We start from the raw sequence: 21,697 nt of genomic DNA, 5'->3' as shown, positions 1-21,697 counted from the left end.
TTTTTTTCTAACAGTTTCAGACAATTTTATCTAATTCAGATAATTAATCTAAAATATCTGAAAATGTCGAGGAAAAATGTGCATGAATGTCGTCAAAAATGCATATTTTATCGAGGGAACTCTCGAATGCTCATACGGCGTTCTTCCTTAGCACGGCAACATTACTCTGCGAAGAAATCAAGGCAAATCACTGATGAAACCTTTCATAATCACCTGCATACTTTCATCAGGGACTTTATTTGTTAATTTTCTAAGTTAATTTCAAAATTGCATTTTGATGTTATCATCTAACTATTATTTGATGAATGTAAGAAAATTTGAGCTTTTTCAAGTAACCATGTAAGGATATTGGAAAATAAACATATATACAGGTATGGACTGCTGAAAATATTGGTAAATACTCCAATATGCCAATGCTTCCGCCTGAGCTGAAAACTTTCCCACCTCAATCTTGCACTGATACTCATGAGAATTCATTCGGTGACTTAAGAGCTTTTTTTTTTCATTTTTGACCTTGATTTTTCCGCAGAGTAGTATCTTGCCTAATTACTCTCGCTGACTGTTTCGTCTCTGCCCGCATACAATGCGGCGATTTCGGCCCACCAATGAGAGTAATACCTGAACTTGTACATTACATATCGACGGTTTCGTCTCTGCCCGCATACAATGCGGCGATTTCGGCCCGCCAATGAGAGTTATACCTGAATTTGTACATTACATATCAACGGTGTAGGTCGGCAATCACATAACTCTGTTTGCGACGTCGCAGAATTCCTATCATACTTTATTTTTTAAACGGAAAACTACTCAACGGCAATTCATTAAAGCTGCCGTGATTTTTCTTCTCTGCATGTGCCAAGAAAATTCTGCAAAAACTTCAAGGAATGATGTAAATTTGGTCTCCTTTAAAAAAAATAACGTAAAGGCGGAGATTTTCAGACACCGCAAACGAGTTATAAGATTGCCGACTTACACCGTCGATATTTTAAAACGCGACAATTCGTTTCGTTTGACTTCTGTCATTTTTTTAAAAAAAAAATGGACGAGGCAGCATCATCGGCGAATCTAGCAAACTGGCAACATTGCCTTTCCCCATTTAAACCTATGGAAATGTATCGATTCTTGGAGGGGCCAGGTGCTCCAACAAGAATCGATTGTTTAACATGGGTTTAAATGGAGGGAATTAGGTGTTGCCACATTGCTGGATCCGCCTCTGGGCAGCATCACGAGCACACCTAGAATCTCCCAAAAGAGTAAATGCAACGACGAAGCGTGAATTATCGACTATCGACATTTCTCCATTTAAGGCTATGATGAAGAATCGATTGTTAAGGTGTTCGTTCCAAACACGATTATAATCGATCCTTTTTCATGGGTTTAAATGGTAGATTGTTAACTACTGATGAGCGAGGTTCTTGTAATAGCGAAGTGTAGAGGCACAGATAAAACGAAGATTAATCCGTGTGCTGGCAACTTTGGTGATGATGAATTTCTCAACGGTAATCATTAATTGGACTGCGTCTTGCAATTAGACACTATAAATTCTGGCCCGGTTTAAAAACATCGTATGTGCCATTAGTTTCCCAATGCACACGAATAAAAGTTTTTTCAGATGAGCCAGAATTTATAGTTCCAAATTGCAAAATGCAGTCCAATTCGCATGCACTTTACTTAAAAAATTGTATTATAGCATTGAGTAGTAGACAAACATATGACCTTACTGGAGTTCTCTAATGCTTTACAGATACTTATACACAATAGCAGATACGAGCCGACCGACCGGGTTTAATTTTTTTTAACAAGAAAAAAAGAAAAAAATGGAACCTAATTTACTCTTTCTCGAAAAGAGCTACTTCTGATTTTTAGATCTGAATGCCTCGTTGCAAACTGCCTCCTATATCAAGGAAGCAGGATGCCTTTCGAAGGCATGAATTAAACCACTACGCAGCATGTTTTTTCTTCATAGTGTCACGAAAAAAACGAATCACTCAATGGAAAGTCTGGAAATCAAACTTTTGACAACATAAACAAATTTAAAATTGAATTGGTTGAAAGAAAAGAATAAAAATAAGACCTTTTGTATGATGGAATTTTGATTCTATCTGTGTTAGAAGTCCTCGATTTTTTTAAGTTTAAGAGTCTACTTTTCAAACTTCCCGTTGTGTGAATAATTTTTAACCTAAGATTTTGAAGAGGGTGCATAAGTATCGTTGTTTTTTACTTGAGACCATGTACAGCGGCCCATTAAGCGGTTATTATAAATGGTCAATTTTAACGTCTATTGATTTTCAATTGAGTATTCTCCTATGGTTGACATTAAATACTTAGCAACGGAAAATATTCAAGTTTTTACTCGACGCATCGAAACAACAGAAATATACCCATGGTCTTTCGGCTCTTTGCTGCAAAGTTCATTACAAACAGGTAAACCTAAAACGAATTACACTAAGTCTACTTTTTTCAGTTCTTTCTCTCATTTTTTGTTTTGTTTTTTTGTTTATTTTTGTTTTTTTTTTTGTTTTTTTTGTTTTTTTGTTTGTTTTTTATTGTTTTTTTTTTTGTTCCTTTGGGTTTTTTTTTTGTTTTTTGTTTTTTTGTTTTTTGTGTTTTTTTTTTGTTTTTATCGTTTTTTCATTTTTTTTCTTGTCTTAGTTTTTTTCGTTTTTTCCCCTTTCACTTCTTTGTTATCAATTTTTCTGCAATTTTTTTTTAAATTTTTCTTGGTTTACTTTGAACACGATGAGCAAACAATCATGTACAATAGAGATAAAATCTAAAACAAAACTTCAGCATCGTAAATAAGTTCGAAAGTAATTCAACGTTTGAATTTGCCAGCACGGTATCAGCGAGAGACTTTCGTGCAAATATACGATGCGGAAGCTTTCAAAACTACTTTTCCTATGAAAGTACTACGCGAATTCGCTGGAGCAAATTCTGTTACTTCTTGGGTTCCATGCCGTTTCATCTGCACCACTCCATCCGAATCTTCAGTGTATTCGTAGTCATCCTCTTCTCCTTCTCCCATCTTGAGTGAACTACTCGAGTGTTTCTCTTGGTCCACCGTTAACATTCGTTAGCGAGAAGGCATAGCCCTGAATGTGAATAGCTGGCACATTTCAGTTCGGCTGCTTCTAACAAATAGTCCAAAGGGGCTCCAAAAGCCCTCCACTCGAACCGCCGAGTTCATCGAAGAATTCTTATAGGTTTTCCTTATCAGCATGACATTTGATACGCGCACCGAATCGCTGACTCAGTAGAGAATACTTCTCAAGTGAAACGCTCATGATGGCATGTAGTCCACGGCGAAGAGCGCCGCCTTGCTCGAATGACGAATAAAAGGTCCATGGACGTTGACACGTGTTGGTGGGTGCGCATTTTTACCAAGCGACTAAATTGTGAAGTCTCTGACATTTGTAACAAAAACAGCGAGCTTTTCTTATTTTTTCGGATAAAATAGGGCACTTGCCTTGATTTTAATTCGTACTGCTGTGTTGATTTGATCAGCGTCATGCGTCACGTCGTGCCATGTCTGTGAATATTCCCAAAGTTTCAAGCTCGACAAAAATTGAAAGAGGTATCGAAAGAACATTTAAATTGATGTTTTTCAACTCAGGTCAGTGAGCAGTATGAGAGAGCCAAATTTCATCCGATTCTGATGGAGTCAGGTCTAACAGTGCCGATTATTAGTCTGATTTGGCATGAAATGACTCTGCTAGGGACCGCATGTTGGGCCCCATCATTGTTGGAGTCATGTTTATGAGGACTCTTTGCAGTCGGCTTGCTTGAAGCCGCAACTTTTGGCTTGTTAGTTAAAAACGGAAAGAGGCCGCAATTTGAAATCAGCTTGCCAGTTGACAGGGAGAGGCTGCTTCAATTAAGGGACCAGCATGCCTGTCTACAGGGAGAGGCTGGCTTGGTCCACAATGCCGATGAGTTTTTCCGCATCTAGAAATCGCCAAGAGAAAAGTAAATAGAATCAAAGATTTCCGGTTTTTCAGACTAGCTGCTCCTTGCGTTTCAGTGGTTAGATTTCGGACATTCATAATCCTACCAATGAAACTTTAATTACTCTCAATGACTGTTTCGTCTCTGCCCGCACACAGTGCGGCGATTTCGGCCAGGCAATGAGAGCAATAACCGTAATTAAAAGTACAGTTTTTCTTCGTTTTTTTCCAAGTTTTTACGAGATTAGAAAAAATGAAAAGAAGCAATTTCCGCAGAAATCGCCAAGAGAAAAGTAAATAGAATCATGTCCATAATGTCTCAATTCGAAATCAGCTTGCCAGTTGACAGGGAGAGGCTGCTTCAATTAAGGGACCAGCATGCCTGTCAATTGGGAGAGGCTGACTTGGCGCACAATTCCGATTAGCTTTTCCGCATCTAGAAATCGTCAAGAGAAAAGCAAATGGAGTCAGGTCCGCGACGTCTCAATTCCAAATCAGCTTGCTAGTTAACAGGGAGAGGCTGCTTCAATTAAGGGACCAGCATGCCTGTCAACAGGGAGAGGCTGACTTGGCGCAAGAGGCATCAATGTTGGTGGGTGCGTTCTTCCGAACGATGAACTTGTGACATCGATGAAACTGTGGCGTCGATGAGATTTTCGTTGAAAGTCAGCGAGCTGATGAGATGTTCAATTCCGGAAGAAAAGGTTCAGTTTATCGTGCTGTGTTGATTTGATCAACGGTTCGTGCGTCATCAGTCGTTGCTACAACCCAAGCGGCTGAGTCCTTGGGCCTAGGATTCTGCAGACTAAAATTCGTGGAACGGTTTTCTTTTTCAGGGTCCGAGATTGAAAAGGCGAAATTTCAGTTTTCAAATTGAAGATCGCCGAGTGGCGATCCGCCTGTGCTCCCGGATTTCTGGGCACGGACGTTGCTTTCATCGGCGAGGGAAGAGAAAACAAGCGTAGTGCAATCTTTCAAATTTTGACGACGACTCGAGTATAGTTGGGCATCCAGAATCAAATCTTTGCGTCGTAGCTGGCTCAGCGAATATCAAGTGCTGAAACAACGTATTGGAGATAAGAACCGACTGAGGTGTTGTCTTCAGACTTGAGAGCCTCGAGTAATGCCCCATTAGCAATTTGATGGAAACCGAAACTTTTTCGAGATTAATTGTAAGTTCAGGAGTTGCCCTATCTTTGAATGTCGACACAGTCTAGAGTTACGGACACCGTGCTTTCGAACAGTCTCGTAAAACACCAACGAAGTCTACATGGGCCGTTAGGAGCGCCTGCAACATCGTATGAATACTTCAAGCATTGCATCATCCAACACAAGCGTCGATTGCTTGGATAGCGCTTACTATCGAGTACGCCGTTTCCGGCGATGGCTGCTATCTCAATTGGATATTTTCACCGGTTTATGAATTTTTCGCCACCTTAATGATTTTGATCAATAGTTTGACCTGAACTTGAGCAGTGTTTCACTTGATTTAAGAGTAAAATTTAGCCAACCCTGGATCACAGTATATCCTTGTAATTTTCCCATGAGCTTTGTATTAGAACGTATTTTGTGAGCATGTGAGCGAAATCCGAACTTGTGACCATCATTTTCTCTCAGAGATGGACAACGGAAAACATCTTTGGGATCACTGACGGTTTCCGTGCGTTTTTCATTGGAGAATTAAGTTTCGAGCGAAATCGATGCGGCAGTATTTTTATAGTACTTGATCGTTGGCATACGCGATCTCGATTGCTGTTTTCGCAGAATGGTTGAAACGACATCTGGTTGAAACTCCCTTGAGTACACTCGAAGAGATGGGAAAAGGGCTGGAAACGTTGCGACGATAGGGATGTTTGGCATGAAACCCTAAGACCGGGAAGAAACGGCACTAATTTATGAACAATATACAACACTGCCGTAGTGGGGAAAACACCCACATGAACATCCGGATGTTGCCACACCTTCTCCTCAAAAACATTCCTTTTCAGGAAAAGTTGTGGATATTTTTCTTTAAAATTTTCAAAAACTGTAGATTAAGTTGCGAATGAAATTCCAAAATAGGAATTGGTAGACAAATATCCACAAGTTTCCTGGCAAATTGATATTGTATCGGAGGAAGTTTGGCAACGCCCGAAGGCTCTTACGGCGTTATTCTTTAGCACAGTAGAATAATATAGCTGCAGACAGCCCCTGCAAGTTAGGCATTTATATACACTTCAGTGCCACAAGGGACACGAAAATGGAACTTAATTTTGTAAAAGAGAACTACTATTTCTGGCTCATTTCAGAGAAAACATTTTTGCCATTAGTTCTTCTATCTGAATAGGTGCATTTATAACTGATCTGATTATAACTGAAAAAAGAATTGTGGTCTATCTCAGTGCCTAGGAGAGTGTCGAGTTTTTTGTCCCGTCTTTATACGTACGTAGTTGAAATACCGACTTGGGAAAATCTTTCTCAACTAAACATGATTCCTCGACTGCATTTAGAAATGAAGCTAGAAGAGGCGGATCCAGCAATTTGGCAACACCGGATTCCCTTCATTTAAACCTATGTTAAATAATCGATTCTTGTCGAAGCACCTGGCCCCTCCAGGAATCGATACATTTCCATAGGTTTAAATAGAGAAAAGCAATGTTGCCAAGTGGCTGGAGCCGCCTCTGGACGCTAGGCAGAGCATGAAAATGACCATCCTTTGTGATAATATTGATTCCCATGGGACGCAATGAACATCCGTCGACAGCCCCTGACGGTTAGGCAAGTGGTACCTTGAGGGGGTACCAGAGTTGAACTTCCAAATATTCGATTTTATTACTGTTATTTTTACCTCTTTTCTAACTAGCTTTCATTTCTAGATGTATGGGAAGACGCTACTGAGAAAAGTGACATTACTACCAATTTTTTTATCTTGATTATAGGTCCCATGAACATACTTGGGAATATTTTTATAGATTGGCCTACGTGTTCTTCCAAAATCAATTTTCGCGAGTTTTTTGAAGCTGGCGGTAGAAAGATCTCTGGTTCTGTTTGCACCAAAAAATGATCAAAATTGCTTCATGTATTATTTTTCAGAGGATACTTTTAATGTGTGACTAAAGTTGCCTTCTTTTGCCATAAAAAAGTAGAGTTTTAAAGAAAGAGAGGCGAAGAAATTCCCGAAAAATTAAAAAGTAATCTTCCTCAAATATTACAGAAAGCAATTTTGGTCTTTCTAAGACTATTCTTATGTCCCTAGCTCAGTCTGAGCTCGACACATTTTTCACATAAGTTATGTCTACAACATAATAAAATTTCAATTTACTGTACTATATATGTTGCGACCAGTTCAGATCGAAATTCCGGAAACTTGGTCTCATAAGTATTTTCTACCGAAAGAAAAAAAAATCAAGCTGATCGACCAATCAGAGATGTTGATTAAAATCCGGAGTAACTATTTAAACACTACGGATGGGAAAAATTAACTTTCAATTTGACCACATTTTGCAACAAGGAACCACTATTGCTCGCTCATTTTAGAAACAACATATGTGCCACTGATTTCCCTATGCAGAAAGATGATTTTATGGAAGTGTCAGAGAGAGTGGGTCCTTATTGCTAAATGTAATCCAATTAAAATGTACATTTATCAATTCTTCCTGAATGCGCGAACCAGTGAAGATACAACATGCGTTACGTGATATACAACATTCACGCATTTTTATTCTAAGTGGAGGAAATGAACTTTACACGGGTTTTCATCGATGATTCAGTAAAAATCTAACAATAGACACATAATAAAAATATATATACATTCAATTTTAGTAATGCCGCTGTCAAAAGAAATTCATCATCACCATACGAATTAAGTTCGAACGTTTCCATTTGCCATTACTTCCTTGCTATCTACTCTACATTCTCCTCCATAATTCAAAAACCGCGTTCATGTACATAGATACAGAAAAAACTAAATACAGCTAATGCTTGCATTATTCGCAAAGCGAAAACTTGGAGAGGAAAATCAGGCGTCCGAGTCAAGATTCGCTGTCAGACTTGCTACGTTTGCATGGAACGCAAGCTTTAATTCAAAACTAGTGGGCTGCACACCCTCAATGTCAGTTACTTACTTACATGAAGATATTTAATAACGTCAGAAATGTGACAAATTTGGTACTTATAATAATTTTCTTGCAAACTGAGTAAGAAAGCACAGGGTTACTGGCACCGAATTTTTACAAGTGAGACGTCAAATTAATGAAAGTTGGTACCGAGAGGATCCTGATGAACATTAGAGCTGCTATGCATGGGCGGAAGTGGAACCATTTTGAAAAGGGGGGAGGGTAGAAGAATACCTCGTCATGGGAACATAAAAAAACACCCCGTCAAAGGGGATTGGTTGGATTCCTCTGCAGTTCAAAAGGGGAGTTCAGGAGATTTATCTAGCCTCGAAGAAAATTTTGAAACATTTGAGTCGTCTCAGGAGCAACTTTGAATGCTTTTACTATCACATTACACTAAACTCGACCCCAAATAAGTTCCGTCTGTGCTTTTAGACTTTCTAAAAAACAGAGACGCATTTCGAAATGAGAACGAGGACGACACGGGGGAGTGAATTGTTTAATTTCAAAATTTTAACATTTTAAAGTCCAACGAGTAACTGTTAACATTAACGAAAATACACAAAAACCTGCCCTCTGCCAAATAGACAGCCAATCTATGCTTCATTAAGTATAACCTTAAAAGCCAGATTCAAAATTAAGAGTGTCTTTCCTTGAAGAACATTATCCATGAAGTTTACTCTGAAATAACGACTCCGCCAATTTGATTCAAACTTTACACCAAACTAAAGTGAGCTCCAAACAGAAAAGAACCGCGTAACTTGTCCAGCGGGCCGATTATTGAAATTGATAGACAAAGCTATAGACAAATAAGACAAAAGAGATTTGGAGCGATCCTATAGGTGGAAGCGGGTGGTTGCAATGGACAAAGGACGTAGGCAATAGACTAACTAACGACAACCCACGAGGGACCCGATAGTTAGTCCATCATTTTCTCCCTCAGTCTATAGGACTCAACCATTTTAACCAATAGGATAGCTCCAAACTCCCTATGTCTTCTTTGTCTATCGCTTTGTCTATCAATCTCAATAATCAGCCTGCAGTTCGATAATACGATTTTGTAGAACTAACCGTAAGTTTGAGATAAAATTCCTGTCTAACATAGAGTAACTGACAGAACAAAAGCGCCGCACACCGATGACACGAAATACTTCGTGGTAACCTAGAAAACTTCAAGTGCATGAAGACGCGAGACCAAAATTTAAACGGAGCTGAAACCAAAGGCGACTATTTGAGTCAAAAATCACCAAGGAATCTCCGTGTTTAAAATACAGAGATTCTAGAGGGGGCGGGATACTGATGGACTTCGCCATTTTACCTACTAATATTTCCATCCCAAATCATGGATTGGGGAAGGCAATGAAACGACAGCAAATCGAGATCAGAAGCATCCGAATGATCAAGTATACGGGAGCTTTTCTCTTCTATTCTCGCTTTAAAAAACACAAAAACAAGCTGAAACATTCAGATCCCTTCCCTTGAGGCGACCTTGAATGATACTACTTCGGATTTTTTCCAGAATCTTTGAGCTTCACAATGTTTAAGTTAAATTATTTTGAGTTAAGCAATATTCCGCATTTCCGTGCTTTCCTTAAACTCATATATTGCAATCTGGGTCATGAACGTCTCAAGGTCAAGTATCAGGATGCAAATCGGTGTGATGCATAAAACTCTTCCCTATTCAAAATGTTCACAGTCTTTGGTAGCGTTCATACATTTCGCAACGCTTTGGGGGAGGAGATTCAGTGCCAGCGTTACTTAACCCTCTCTGTTGGTTAAAAACGCAAAAAATCCAAAATTTTTCATTCTCCTTTCTTTGACATTATGCGTCACATTATCATTAAAAATATTTGAAATTTGATCCAGCTTTATTTTCAACAGTCTCCCACAATTTTTGGGATCTTCACTAGGGAGGCTATCAAGAGTTACGTAATTATTAAGAGGGTTCGGGGTTGCGTTGCATAGCGTTAAGTATACAGGTGGCAAGCGGGGGGGGGGGGGGGGGGGGTCAAAATTACCGGAAAAGTGCGTTACGTAATTTATGAACGCTACCTTTGCTATATCTCAAGATCATCGATGAAAAGTATCAAGTAAGCTATGATTGATCTCTCTAATCAATTTAAACTTATTAATTGAGTTTATTTTTAAAGATAAGTTCAAAACGGTTTTGCTTAGAGGATTCCACGTTAAGTTGGAAATGTGATACCTCCATGAGCTAGTAACTTTAACGACAAGTTCAAATTGTTCTATCGCGCTATTCAAGTAGCAAAATTTGAATTTAAAAAAATCTAGCTTTTATGTTTATATATTGATCGTTCAAAACGGTTTTGCCTTGAGGATTCCGCGTTAAAGTTGGAAATGTGTTACCTCCATGAGCTAGTAACTTTAACCATAAGTTCATGTAAATTGCTCTATCGCGCTATTAAAGTAGAAAAATTTGAATTTTAAAAAAATCTAGCATTTATGTTTATATATTGATCCAAACTAAAACACATGTTCAGGTATTGTTTAGGGCTACGAAACCCCTCCGTGGTCAGTATGTAAGACGCAAAAAATATGAAAGGCAACAACAGATGGGCTCCGGAAAAAATGAAAAAAGATGGGCCACTTGGTTGTCAGGGGGCAAACCCCCACTGGAAAAAAAACACATTGGATCTAGAGTCAGACTCTTAAAAACATCGACATGAAAAAATACTCTTGATTCAATCGGATTTTAAGCTTAAATCAAGAACCGAGCCTCTTAATTTGAGCGGATTTCCTTTTGATTCAAGCAAAAATCTGATTGAATCAAGAGTAATTTTTGCTTGTCAATGTTTTCAAGAGTCTGGACTCTAGAACCAATGTGTTTTTTTCCAGTGCCGCCTGGGAAGGGGGAAGTCAGAGGAGACTTCCCCAGTAAATTTGTAAAATTGAAGGTAAAATAAGTGCACTTTTGACTTCCTCAATTGCCAAACATGGCCAACAATAATTATTGATAGAAGAGATGTACCAGAGGGGACCGTGAGACTACGAGTGGGGATCCCAAACTTTGTTAAAAACGCAAAAATTATGCTCACTCGTGAGGTCCCGAGACGGATTAACACATTGCTTCGGTGCCATAAAAATTGTAATTAAATTGTAAATTTCTTATTACTTTTGTAGTAGGCGAAATCTTGAATAAAACTTTAAAAAAAAAATAAATAAATAAATAAAAAAATAAAAATTTCAGAGCCGCTGGAGCCACTTTGATCCCGGTGAGCCGGGCCCCGAGATTAGAGCCTAGCCCTCCCCCCCCCCCCCACTCTCCCTCGAGCGGCCCTGAGCAAAGGTAAATAAATTAGTAGTGGTAGTAATAGGAGTGGTAGTAGTAGTAGTAGTAGTAGTAGTAAAAATATCTTATATAATAATAATGTAAGCATATTTATATCTGTATAAGAGGGCATATTCAATAAAAAGTTTAAAAACAAAATTTCGAGGGCTGCATCGAAATTGCGTCCCGTGGTCCATTTTGAAAGATCATTTGCGTCCCGCGTAAAAAAAGTAGGAAAATACGAAAAGCTGCAAGCCGGCAACGTCACACTGTGCATTTATTCTGACTTATCGTGAGCACTTTTTATCTCGTAAAAGATCTGGCGAAGTTCGTGATTTTTATTGTTGATACCTACAGCGAGGGGCAAAAGGAGCAGAGTTCATACCTCGCAATCAGTCTTCAAATTACAGAATTTATTTATTCTACTTTTTACTGAGGCCAAAAACATAATTTACTGTGGATTCCTCTCCACGGCTTCATTTTCCTCGTCGAGTCTTGGTTTCGATCCGCGAAGGTTAAGATATTGTAAAACTATCAATAAATTATTTATTTTTCTAGACGAAGACCAAGGGGATTAGAAAGTTCTTACATTCTCCTTTAAGAACAAAAAGCAAAGCAGAATTAGAAGTTTCTGTCAACTCTATAATATGTAGTCAAACATACATATATTTTACTATTCTCAATTAAATTCGGTGAGAATTTTCATACTTCACTTCAAAACGCTTTAAGGCCCTAAGAAATCTCATACAGTGTTGCAATTCATAAAGCGAATAATATTGTAACCATATACTGCGGGACGCAAGTGAGTCGTCGCTTTTTTCTGTAGGACACAAAAGTGATGTTTCTTGATAGGAATTTTAACACAAGCAGTAAAAACATATACTTAGATGACATAAGTCAATTATTGTCAAAAAAGCTCTCCACGTTCACTCAAGATTTTATTAAGGCACTAAATAAAGACTTAAAAAATTTAAAGTAAAAACGATGAGTTTTTTTTTTTTTTTTTTTTTTTTTTTTTTTTTTTTTTTTTTAAAATAATTGATTTATTCAGTGGTACTTATAGACCGTGGGACGCAAAGCCGATGCAGAGTTTTCCCGGAATGAAAATTGGTGCCTTTAATAAAGGGTGAGAGGTAGGTGCTCGGCCCCGGAAAAGTTCCATTTGACCCGGGTTCCATTCCGGGCCCCGACACGGAACCCGGCACAGAACCCGAGCGTTTTTGGCGCGACGTGCAAATCACGGCAATAACGCAAAACGCGACGGCCTGCGGCCAGCTCCGGCGGGAGTTCGAACCGCGGACTTTGCCACTCGACGGCAGGTGTGTCCAGGGTGGATGGTGCATAAAACGAAACGGCCTCCCAGCCAAGTTACATGATACAAAAGCGCTCGTTACATCAAGTGATTACGCTCAAGCTCCCATCAAATCAAGTCATCGCTGACTCAGCAATGATGGAAGTAAATGATCGTAACCTGATGGTGTAACGAGAGCTACGAGTACATTCACTCGCGGTTTGTCGAACCGTCAGATGGGCAATAAGTCGAACGATCTCTCGAAGGCTTTTTCCGGGGAAAAAACGATCGAGAGACTGCTCAACCAACTGCCCATCCGACCATCCAACAAACCACATGCACTCACGGTTTGTCAAACCGTCAGATGGGTAGTAAGTCGAACGATCTCTCGAAGGCTTTTTCCGAGGAAAAAACGATCAACAGACTGCTCAACCAACTGCCCATCCGACCGTCCAACAAACCACATGCACTCAGCGTTTGTCAAACCGTCAGGTGGGCAGTAAGTCGAACGATCTCTCGAAGGCTTTTTCCGGGGAAAAAACGATCAAGAGACTGCTCAACCAACTGCCCATCCGACCATCCAACAAACCACATGCACTCACGGTTTGTCAAACCGTCAGATGGGCAGTAAGTCGAACGATCTCTCGAAGGCTTTTTCCGAGGAAAAAACGATCAACAGACTGCTCAACCAACTGCCCATCCGACCGTCCAACAAACCACATGCACTCAGCGTTTGTCAAACCGTCAGGTGGGCAGTAAGTCGAACGATCCCTCGAAGGCTTTTTCCGAGGAAAAGACGATCGACGAGACTGCTCGACCAACTGCCCATCCGACCGTCCAACAAACCACATGCGTCACACTCAGCGTTTGTCAAACCGTCAGATGGGCAGTAAGTCGAACGATCTCTCGAAGGCTCTTTTCGAGGAAAAAACGATCGACAGACTGCTCGACCAACTGCCCAACCGACCATCCAACAAACCACATGCACTCAGCGGCAACAAACCACATACAATCTGCGTTAACAAACCACACGCACTCAGCGTCAACAAACCACATGTACTCAGCGATAACAAACCACATGCACTCAGCGTTTGTCAAACCGTCCGATGGGCAGCAAGTCGAACGATCCATCGAAGGCTTTTTCCGAGGAAAAAGCGATCGACAGACTGCTCCACAAACTGCCCATCCGACCGCCGAACAAACCACATGCACTCAGCGACAACAAACCACATGCACTCAGCGTTTGTCAAACCGTCAGATGGATAATAAGTCGAACGATCCCTCGAAAGATTATTCCGAAGAAAAAACGATCGACAGACTGCTCGCCAACTGCCTATCCGACCGTCCAACAAACCACATGCACTCAGCACTCACGCGTTTGTCAAACCGTCAGATGGGCAGTAAGTCGAACGATCTCTCGAAGGCTTTTTCCGAGAAAAAACGATCGACAGACTGCTCGACTAACTGCCCAACCGACCATCCAACAAACCACATGCACTCAGCACTCGGCGTTTGTCAAACCGTCAGATGGGCAGTAAGTCGAACGATCTCTCGAAGGCTTTTTCCGCAGAAAAAAACAATCGACAGAATGCTCGACCAACTGCCCATCCGACCGCCCAACAAATCACATACACTTACTCTAATTCCCGTTGACCCCCCCCCCCCCCTCCTTACACACATTCCGTTCTATAGCGCCCTCCCCCCCCCCCCGACTTCATCCATTCGATGGGGGGATCAATCTTCACCCACTCAAGGTCTAAAAACCTGAAATAGAAAGAAAAAAGCAAGAGTAGCTGAAACAATGGACCTAATCGGTGCGATATATTGCATGTCGTCCTGACACAAAATATAGCGTCCATGGAATCACCTATGAAACAATCACATATAAAAGAAACATTGAACAAAAATAAACACAATTAAATTATATAAGTTCAAAGGTACTGGTTTCCAAAAAGAGTTACACTAAAAAAAAAAAAAAAAAAAAAGTAACCTTGGATGATAGGATGATTGAATTTCGTAGGGTGCCTCAAGTGGGGAGATGGAAAGTGGATACAGAAGGTCAAGAATGACAAAAGTGTGAAAAAAAGGAATGTGAAAAATGGTTGCCAATGATTGAGGGAGGAAATCTGTTCTTGCTACCTGCAGATGAAATGGACTGCATTTAGCAATTATTAGGAACTACAATTTCTGGCTCAGTTAAAAAACAACGTATGTACCATTAGTTTCCCTGTGCACATACGAGGTTTTTACGAATAAGTCAGGAATCGTGGTTCCAAATTGCAACAAAAATGCAGTTTATTTCATCTACAAGAAGCAGGATTAGAGTTCTTCTCTCAGACATTGGTACTTCTTTTCGAACTTTTGTCATTCTTGACCTTCGGTATCGATTTTCTCTTTCCCCACTTGAGGCACCCTACGAAATTCAATCATCCTATCATTTAACGTAACTTTTTTTCTTCAAAAGTATAAAAGTAAGAATTGAAAGTATTCATCTTGAAGATGTAGAGAGGGGAAGACATCACTAAAAATTAAAAATCGAGACTGTGCCGTTCCATGTTGAAAATCGATGGTAAAACTGCAGAAATGTTTATCTCGGTTTGCGGCGTTGCAGACTCCTGTCATACAATATTATCTACATGGAAAACTACTGGACGTTGTTTTTTTTTTCTTTTGAAAATCGGTGATTTTTCTTCTCTAATAATGCATATTCTGTGAAAACTTCGAGCTATGATGTTCGTTAGGCCTCCTTATAAAAAGTAAAATAGAGGCAGAGATTTGGAAACACCGCATCCGAAATACGCATTTTCGCCATCGATCAGTGGCGTGGCGCGAATTGCGATGTATCGATTGTTATGCCATTTAAACCTATAGTAAAGAATCGATTATTGAGGTGTTCGCTGCAGTCACCCTGTCTATCGATCCTTTCCCATAGGTTTAAATGGCATAACAATCGATACATCGCAATTCGCGCCACGCCACTGATCGACGGCAAAACTGCGAAAATGCGTATATCGGTTGCGGTGTTTCCAAATCTCTGCCTCTATTTTACTTTTTAACAGGAGGCCTAACGAACATCATAGCTCGAAGTTTTCACAGAATATGCATTATTAGAGAAGAAAAATCACCGATGTTGCAAAAAAAAAATAAAAAAAAATAACGTCCAGTAGTTTGCCATGTACACAATAATGTATTACAGGAGTCTGCGACGCCGCAAACCGAGATAAGTAAACATTTCTGCAGATTTTACCATCGATATTCAACGTGGAACGGCACAGTCTCGATTTTTAATTTTTAGTGATGTCTTCCCCCTCTCTACATCTCCAAAATGAATACTTTCAAATTCTTACTTTTAATACTTTTTGAAGAAAAAAAGTTACGTTAAATGATCGATAGATAATTAAATGAGTGATACTGTATATCGATCCTTTTCCAAAGGTTTAAATGGCATAACAATCGATATATTGCAATTCACGCCGCCCCACTGCCGTCGATATAGACGAGGAAAAGGAAAAAGGGAATTGGGGAGGGGGGGGGGGGGATGAAGCGAGAGGTATTCTGCGCTTCTTGCGCAACTCGGTGGAGACAGGAAGGAGGGTTGGGTGAAAACGAAGTGCGTGTCGGCAGATTAGAAGGCCGGCGAGCGAACGAATTGACTCGAAAGAGTCAGATAAGGCGGAATGGTTGGACCTCCTTGCTGAAAACCTCGGAGACTGAAATGATTCCTAGAAAGGGTTGCTTGTGTGTGTGTGCGTACCCGCATCCGGCCGAATCGGGCCCGACCGTGGCGAGTTGAGCGGAGTTCGTTTTCTCCGCTTCCCGCCAATTCTGCCAAGCTGAGAAAGAACGCCTTGTGAACATCCGAGAGTTGCCAGATTTCCCTAGATGACAAGTGTGTTTTTGCGGAAAATTATGCGTACGTCTCCTTAAAATTTTCGGATAGTTCAGGTAATATTGCGGATTGAATTGCAAACAAAATTATGCGTATGTCTCCTTAAAATTTTCGGATGGCTCAGGTAAAATTGCGGATTAAATTGCAAACAAAATTATGCGTAGGTCTCCTTGAAATTTTCGGATGGCTCAGGTAAAATTGTGGATTAAATTGCAAACAAAATTATGCGTAAGTCTCCTTGAAACTTTCAGATAGTTCAGGTAAAATTGCGGATTAAATTGCAAACAAAATTGTCCGAAAAATTTGAGAATAATATTCAAAATTTGCTCCAGTCAACTCGTATTTTATTACAGGTAATCTGGCGACTCCTGAAGGTTCATAAAGCGTTCTTACTCAGCACTGAATAATTGGACTACATTATGCGATTAGGAATTGCAATTTCTGGCTCATCCGTGAAAAACATACGTCTATGGGGAAACCAATAGTACCTACGCTGTTTTCAAACTAAGCCAGAAATAGTAGTTCCTAATTGCAGAATGGAGTGCAATTCTTTACTGCTTTCTCCTCAAACATTAAAAAAAATTCTCATGGGCATTTAAACCTAATGAAATACCTCGCACTAACGGTGAACAGTATAATTATTAAAATAGAAATTCCAGAATGTGATGGACATGTAGTGAATACCCTGCGGCATTCTTTCCTTGGACAAGAACAAATTTTAGGACGAAAATTACTATTCCATACGACAGTAATTAAAATTGAGCTACTTGCAGAGCAAGGCGCAGTTTTTGCCAAGTACATGGAATATGTGTTTAAAGTTTCAAAATTAAATAGACCCTCGCGGCAGAAAGGAAGTTTATACTCGAATTTAGATGCTAAAAAATTGGATTTCAATCGTGAATTTTCCACGAATTATATTTGAGGACTGTTTTCAGCTGAAATAACAACAGTCTCATTTTCCCCAAAATTTCACTACTACGCCTCTTCCTCAAAAGACCTCAATTATCCAAACGGGCAGGGCAAGGGATGACCTGTCTTGACTTAAGAATTATCAATTTTAGTAAGAGTTTTAAGTTACTTGAACGCACAATTTTTAAGGCATGCGACGAGAGGTTTTAAGCCTCCCTTCCCTCATAGAGAACAATTTCGCCCATTTTCCAGAATTTTCCGGTGATGTTTTTTGGCTGTAACATCCTCCAAAGAACTTTCGCCTCCCCCCCCCCCCCTATACAGGATTTTGGATGAAATGAACATTCTTGACACTTTCGTCTCAAAATTCGGAGAAACTATTTTTGGAAATTTTCAGGAAAAAATGAACATTGGTGAGCCTACATTACATTCTCTCTCAACTCACGGAGTAGAAAATCAGGGAAGTTTCTAAGAAATAATCTTGCGTATTTCTCGTTTGAAAAATTAAAATATGACAGGAAGTTTGCAACGTCATAAACAGATATGCATTTAAAAAATCTCACTGTCGATGTGTAAATTGATAGACGTCAGTCTCAGAAAACACTAGGGTTGCCAAAATAGGAGAAAATTCTGAAATAAAACATGTCTCGAACTTCTTACTCAGTTCAGATTGAGGCAAAACTTTGCTGAGCTCAATTAAAGTAGAGGGAGGAAAATGCCTGGGTAAATCTAGCACCTATGGTAAATAGATAATTTCAGTGAGTGGAGAAATGTAGAAGATAACAGCAAGATACATATAACATTTCCTTGACTTCTACGAGATCAGCACATTAAGTATACCTTCGACAAAATGAGAGGAAAATAAAGGTACAATTTCACACAAAAATGACACCAAATTTGGGCAGAATTCAAATAAAAGCTAGTTACACGAAATGACTTTCAAAATCAAACCTGACTCCAGGACCAAAGCCACGAATATACCAGCATCAAAAAGGATGAGACGAGGAGAACAGATATTCAAAATTCTCCTTTCGATTAATGGCGACACTCGTTCGAAACGTTCGCGAAACCCAAGGACACGAAACCGGGGAAATATTCAGATGTCTAGAGAGACTAAGGACTGTCCCTCCTTTCCGAACAAACACAACGGATAACACACGAAACGCACTTGCGTAAAACGAAGGGACGCGAGAAAGTACGAAACTTAGCCGGGTGGTCGTCATGGCAACCTCGCGATTTCGAACGATTTGCACTCCGAACAACGCAACAGGTGAACGCACCGAATTCCGCGGAAATTCATCGACAAATACTCACACCCGAAACTCGCACTGATAAAACGACGAAAACCGAATGAAATTGGGGATGTATCATTCGATTCACCCAAACGCAGGGCACACAAGTCGAAACGAACGAAGTTTCTAAATCGTCAAAATGGAGAATGCTCACCGGCGTTGAACATCCAATTCGAGGGATCAACCACGACGCATGATCGTATGTACACACCCGAGAGTTTTCGCAAAACACAACAAGCGAGATTCTTAACACGACGCGAAGATATTAGCGGCCGATTGTCCCGAAATTATGAGATGAAAGCCATGAATGCTTCAGACAGGTTCCACGCGCGAAGGGATTACGTACCGATTACTGTGGCCGGCCGGCGAAGGAGTGAGGAACTAATCGAGCGAGGAGAGGGGAGGCTTGACTGGCTTCGGTATCGCACACGATCTCAACCGCTGATTGGCCGATTGACGCGTGCTAGGTGTCTGCTACCGTGAAGGACTGTATCAATGCTCTGTTGGCGTCGCACGGTGGGTCGACTCATACTCGGGCCGGACACGGTATTTTCCGCATTTTAGTTCTGTCACTTGCGTTGAGTTTCCGCTTATAAAACATTGATCCTTGAGGCGTAGATTTAATGTTTGATGACAATTAGACTGATATTGCGTTTAAATATATATTTCGAATTAGTGTCAGTGGAAAAGAGGACATCCTGTCCAACAGCAAAATAATTGAACCGCGCTCAGCAGGAAGGAACCAAGCCTCATCAGCTATTTCCAAAAACTAGGCAATTTAATTTTTTACCAGAGAACGTTTCTGTGGGTTCCTTTGAAAATTTTAAGGAATTTGCTTCGTACTATGGAGAAAATTCGCTGAAATTTGTAGAAACATCTGCACAACCGTTTTTATGTAAAAAATTGAATTGCCAAATTAAATTTGGACGTATCTCTGCTAAACGGAACTGCGTGCATTCAGATATGAGCCGTGAGACACATAGGAGTATATATGCATTTCAGGGCTTACGTCATAATGCACATAGTTCCGTTTCGCAGAAATACATCTATTTGGCAATAGCTGATGTTCCTTTCTGTTTAACGCGGTCAAATTGGACCGCGTTCAGCAGGAAGGAACCAAGCCTCATCAGCTATTTCCAAAAACTGGGCAATTTAATTGTTTGCAAGAGAGTTTCTACGCATTCCTTTAAAAATTTTCGGGAAGTTGCTCCGTAATAAGCAGATAATTCATTGAAATTTGCGCGAAAATCTGCACTACAGTTTTCATGTATTAAATTAAATTCCCCAATGAAATGGCAATAGCTGATAGCTTGGTTCCTTTCTGCTTAACGCAGTCCAATTTTCACTTCGATAGCCACTAGCCAAAATGCAGAATCATCTATTTCAATCGCGGTGTTTCAAAATTTCCGCTCCAATTTTACTTTCCTGTGAAGTACCAAGCCAACTGAGGCCGTCCATAAATTGCGTAAGGCTTGAAAGAGGGGAGGGGGGGCTCTCAAACAGCCTTACGGTGCCTTTGAGGGGGGGGGGGGGGTTAGGGCTGGGCTTAACGTAAGATTTCTACCCTATATTTAGAGAAAATGCAAAAATCCAGTTTTCGTCAGGTTGATGATAAAATTCAAGATGAATTAGAGGAAATCAGCACATCACTGATTGCTGACTGATCGGACCACGCGCCTGTAATTTCTCTCGATTCCCTCCTCTCCACTCCATGGGATGATGGGGAGTGACTTTAACCTCAGGTCAACTTTATGCTGTTATACCTATTCAAAGACAAATAACATCTTCAGTTTTGCTCCACGTATTTTTGTATATTAAACTAATTTCATTGTTTTTCTCAAAGAAAACGTAATGCTTGGATCTGCTATATTTGAAAAAAAGGTCGGGGGGTCAGTTGAGCCTCATGTAATTTTTAAAGGGGTGTAAGGGATGCCTTACGGTGCCTTACGATCGAGGGAGGGGGGTCTACAAATGGGGGAAAGTCCTTATGTAATTTATGGATGGCCCCATCTATGGCTTGTAATTTATACATACAATATCGGAATAGAATATTCTGCCGTCAGGGAAGAAAATTTAAGGTAGTTTTTAAAAAATTACGTTGACTGGTTTTCCAAAGGAAAAACACATCACGACGAGCAGTCTACAGCGCAGCGTCGCAAACGGAGATGCGTTGTTTTGCACTTTCGCTATATTTTTTTACGCTCATTTGAATCGTTGGCGGTGTATTAATTTATTTTTTATTATTTTATTTATTTCTTTAAGGAGAGCAAATCAACATCGATCCTTCAAGTTTTTTTCAGAATTCATTTAGCACAGAAAAGATAAATCCCAGAGGTTTTTAAGAATTGACGATACGTACTTGGTTATCCATTTAAAAAATAAGGTTTGATACGAATTCCGCATTGTCGCAAACAGAGATACGTGGTTTGGTATTTCAATATTTTCCTTAGAAGAACAAGCTTCCTTTATTTGAAATCGTCATAAATCCATCGGAAGAGGATATTCACCGCACAAAGATTTTTCCCGAGTGAGAAAACATTTTGTGCGAAACCACGTATCTCCATTGCGGTGCTTCAAAATGTGTGCTTCTATTATATTTTTTCGAGGAGAAACAAACCAACATTATAGCTTGTAATTTTGACAGAATGTTCTGCTATTGGAGAGGAAAAATACAGAAAGTTATTGATGAATTAGATTTTCAAAGGAAACCATAATGTATGACAGGATTGCCGTGCTATGAAAGAACGCGCTGTATGAATCATCAAGCGTTGCCAAATTTCCTTCGACAAATCACGAATTTTCAGGAAAATTTGTGAATATTTCTCCTCCGATTTTTCAGGGAATTTTGTACGTTATCTCTTCTAAAAAGTCTGGAAACTTCAAGGAGAAATATTCATATAACTTTCTTCAAAAGTAAATAAAAATGCGGCAACATTCGAATGCTTGCTTATACGGCGTTTTTACTCAGGACAGCGGAGGAACTCTGGAA

General features: G+C 40.0%; 1 protein-coding gene across 2 annotated transcripts in view; it reads right to left on the bottom strand.

The window, feature by feature from the left end:
* qsm (Zona pelucida superfamily protein qsm) overlaps nt 1-21,697 on the bottom strand; it is a 202,866-nt gene that overhangs the window by 111,201 nt on the left and 69,968 nt on the right. Inside the window, exon 1 of one of the 2 annotated variants that reach the window (XM_072306339.1) lies at nt 18,368-19,045. The exons of the other annotated variant lie outside the window; for it this stretch is intronic. The gene's annotated coding sequence lies outside the window, so the exon portion shown is untranslated. Of the gene's footprint in view, nt 1-18,367; nt 19,046-21,697 lie in introns of those variants that run through there. 2 annotated transcript variants of the gene reach the window in all.

Source organism: Bemisia tabaci, chromosome 1 (genome assembly GCF_918797505.1).
Source record: "Bemisia tabaci chromosome 1, PGI_BMITA_v3".
Taxonomy (NCBI): Eukaryota; Metazoa; Arthropoda; class Insecta; order Hemiptera; family Aleyrodidae; genus Bemisia; species Bemisia tabaci.
The sequence above is the reverse complement of the archived record's forward strand: the minus strand, read 5'-3'. Positions and strand labels throughout refer to the sequence as shown.